The following is a 4,371-nucleotide window of genomic DNA, read 5'->3' as shown; positions in this document are numbered from 1 at the left end:
TGTCATTTCCATACTGTAAATCTATATTTTTTGTGTGGGTATTTTTTAAATTCCATGTATTTCAATTTCTTTACTAGTTTATGTCTTGCCCTTGCACTTTTTAGGCTTGGGTCTCTGAGGGTTAGGAGAAAATTCGAGATGTGAAACCCCTATTTAGTTTCTACTTCTCATGTAGTCGCTTTGCACATCTTGTTTTTCTAGTTACCGGCTCCATTTATGTCCATATCTCATATGTGCAAATCTTATCACTGATTCTTATTGGTCCCTATTTCCCTGTTGGGCCACCCGGCAAACGAGATTTCCTTAGTAAATTCAATCAAGTTGACTCTGTAATTATTCGATTTTCTTGCGTCAATAGTGATGCGCAAATGAATTTCTGGGGGAGGTCGGGGTTGTTCTCTGAGGGTTAGGGGAAAATTGGAGATGTGAAACCCCTATTTAGTTCCTACTTCTCATGTAGTCGCTTTGCGCATCTTGTTTTTCTAGTTACCGGCTCTATTTATGTCCATATCTCAAATGTGCAAATCTTATCACTGATTCTTATTGGTCTCTCTTTCCCTGTTGGGCCACCCGGCAAAGTGGATTTTCTTAGTAAATTCAATCAAGTTGACTATGTAATTATTCGATTTTCTTGCGTAAATTGTTTCGCAAATGCCTTTTTTTTGGGGGGGGTGAGGGTGGTCGGGGTTGTTCTCTGAGGGTTAGCGGAAAATTGGAGATGTGAAACCCCTATTTAGTTCCTACTTCTCATTTAGTCGTTTTGCGCATCTTGTTTTTCTAGTTACCGGCTCCATTTATGTCCATATCTCATATGTTCAAATCTCACCCCTGATTCTTATTGGTCCCTCTTTCCCTGTTGGGCCACCGGGCAAACTGGACTTTCTTAGTAAATTCAATCAAGTTGACTCTGTAATTATTCGTTTTTCTTGCGTCAATAGTGATGCGCAAATGCCTTTCTGGGGGTGGAGGTCGGGGTTGTTCTCTGAGGGTTAGGGGAAAATTGGTGATGTGAAACCCTATTTAGTTCCTACTTCTCATGTAGTCGCTTTGCTTATCTTGTTTTTCTAGTTACCGGCTCCATTTATGTACATATCTCAAATTTGCAAATCTCATCACTGATTCTTATTGGTCTCTCTTTCCCTGTTGGGCCACCCGGAAAACTGGATTTCCTTAGTAAATTCAATCAAGTTGAATTAGCGACAATCCATTTCTCAGATTAGCGACCGCTTCTTCGTCAGAAATAACTCTCCATTACTTCACAAAGTCCTTAGCCAAGACTCTGTTCAAGTTTGGAAGAACATCCTGGAGCTCTTTTATGTAACGAACCCTAGAGATTCAGACAAGGAAACTACCTCTATATCATGGTAAGTGTGATACTCTTGTCCCATATCTTAAAAATTTAATATTTAAAATGAATTTATAATGAGCTTACAATGGACTTCTATAGCAACTTGGGTTAATCATTTTCGTAAACCGAGGACAATTGGATGTTCGTTACATAAATGCTACATGCTACATGATTCGAGAAAAAAATGCTACATGATGCAAATTTTCTTGTCGAGCATGTAGGCGGGGTAGAATGCATTATACACCGCCTACATGCTCCACAGAACATCCTACAGATAAGATACCTGTCGAGCTTCTTATCTTGAACCTGCGAGAAAAAAATGCTACATGATGCGAGACACCTCTTGAACCTGTAGGACACCTCTAGATTCTCGGCGTCGGTGGATCGAGGGGTTAGGCTGCGATGAGGACGTCGCGTTATGAAATAGGGGTGATTGTGATACCCCTTATCTCACATGATAAAAATTAAATATTTAAAATGAGTTTATAATATTATACTTACAAAGGATATCTAGCAAATTGGAAAAATCATTTTTGTAAAGCGAGGACGAATACGAAGTAGTTGATATAAAAGGCCATTGTACAGTCACGCATCCGCGGGCCCCGGCTCGGGGCGTAACATTTAGCCGTAAATTCCTCATGTGTTAATTCTTGTAGGCTCAACACGGTGCAATTGTCACTCATATCATCTTGATAAGATAAAGCAAGGCGCTGCTTCACATTAAGCATAATGAATTCCACTTACTCGTTTTTCCAACTGTACAAGTGTCCGAAAGGCATTTGCGCATCATTATTGATGCAAGAAAATCAAATAATTACAGAATTAACTTGATTGAATATGCTAAGGAAGTCCAATTTGTCCGGTGGCCAAACAGGGAAAGAATGACCAATAAGAATCAGTGATTGGATTTGCAATGATGGGATATGGATAGAAATGGAGCCGTAACTAGAAAAAAAATATGTGCAAAGCGACTACATGAGAAGTAAGAACTAAATAAGGATTCCACGTCTCCAAATTTTTTGAGAACTACATAAGAGCATTATTTCATATGGGATAGAGTCAAAGTATCTTCTTATGCTTCTTCCTTTTCCAAGATGTTCATAAGTCATTGTTGCTTCGCAAGAAAACCTACATAGTATAACAATAAAGGAGAAGGGTTTCACTGTAATGATGTGTGTGTACGTATTCTTGTTCTGGTTTTAACATGATACAGTGCGATTGTGTACATTTGCATTCATATTTTAAAAACATATCAAAAGTAAATTTGCCAGCATATCACAAAAAATCTTACCCTATCTAAAGGAAACTAAAGGCTCAAAACGCATTCTTCTCCATATGACAAAATGTCATTTCCATACTGTAAATCCATATTTTTTGTGTGGGTATTTTTTAAATTCCATGTATTTCAATTTCTTTACTAGTTTATGTCTTGCCCTTGCACTTTTTAGGCTTGGGTCTCTGAGGGTTAGGAGAAAATTCGAGATGTGAAACCCCTATTTAGTTCCTACTTCTCATGTAGTCGTTTTGAACATCTTGTTTTTCTAATTACCGGCTCCATTTATGTCCATATCTCATATGTGCAAATCTCATCAATGATTCTTATTGGTCCCTATTTCCCTGCTGGGCCACCCGGCAAACGGGATTTCCATAGTAAATTCAATCAAGTTGACTCTGTAATTATTCGATTTTCTTGCGTCAATAGTGATGCGCAAATGCATTTCTGGGGGAGGGGGGGAGGTCGGGGTTGTTCTCTGAGGGTTAGGGGAAAATTGGAGATGTGAAACCCCTATTTAGTTCCTACTTCTCATGTAGTCGCTTTGCGCATCTTGTTTTTTCTAGTTACCGGCTCCATTTATGTCCATATATCATATGTGCAAATCTTATCACTGATTCTTATTGGTCTCTCTTTCCCTGTTGGGCCACCCGGCAAAGTGGATTTTCTTAGTAAATTCAATCAAGTTGACTATGTAATTATTCGATTTTCTTGCGTAAATTCTTTCGCAAATGCCTTTTTTTTTTGGGGGGGTGGGGGGTGTGAGGGGGGGGTGGGTAAGGGAGGTTGGGGTTGTTCTCTGAGGGTTAGGGGAAAACTGGAGATGTGAAACCCCTATTTAGTTCCTACTTCTCATGTAGTCCTTTTGCGCATCTTGTTTTTCTAGTTACCGGCTCCATTTATGTCCATATCTCATATGTGCAAATCTCATCACTGATTCTTATTGGTCCCTCTTTCCCTGTTGGGCCACCGGGCAAACTGGACTTTCTTAGTAAATTCAATCAAGTTGACTCTGTAATTATTCGTTTTTCTTGCGTCAATAGTGATGCGCAAATGCCTTTCTGGGGGTGGAGGTCGGGGTTGTTCTCTGAGGGTTAGGGGAAAATTGGAGATGTGAAACCCTTATTTAGTTCCTACTTCTCATGTAGTCGCTTTGCTTATCTTGTTTTTCTAGTTACCGGCTCCATTTATGTCCATATCTCATATTTGCAAATCTCATCACTGATTCTTATTGGTCTCTCTTTCCATGTTGGGCCACCCGGAAAACTGGATTTCCTTAGTAAATTCAATCAAGTTGAATTAGCGACAATCCATTTCTCAGATTAGCGACCGCTTCTTCGTCAGCCATAACTCTCCATTACTTCACAAAGTCCTTAGCCAAGACTCTGTTCAAGTTTGGAAGAACATCCTGGAGCTCTTTTATGTAACGAACCCTAGAGATTCAGACAAGGTAACTACCTCTATATCATGGTAAGTGTGATACTCTTGTCCCATATCTTAAAAATTTAATATTTAAAATGAATTTATAATGAGCTTACAATGGACTTCTATAGCAACTTGGGTTAATCATTTTCGTAAACCGAGGACAATTGGATGTTCGTTACATAAATGCTACATGCTACATGATGCGAGAAAAAAATGCTACATGATGCAAATTTTCTTGTCGAGCATGTAGGCGGGGTAGAATGCATTATACACCGCCTACATGCTCCACAGAACATCCGACAGATAAGATACCTGTCGAGCTTCT

This window comes from Primulina eburnea, chromosome 1 (genome assembly GCF_022965805.1).
Source record: "Primulina eburnea isolate SZY01 chromosome 1, ASM2296580v1, whole genome shotgun sequence".
Classification (NCBI taxonomy): domain Eukaryota; kingdom Viridiplantae; phylum Streptophyta; class Magnoliopsida; order Lamiales; family Gesneriaceae; genus Primulina; species Primulina eburnea.
The sequence above is the reverse complement of the archived record's forward strand: the minus strand, read 5'-3'. Positions refer to the sequence as shown.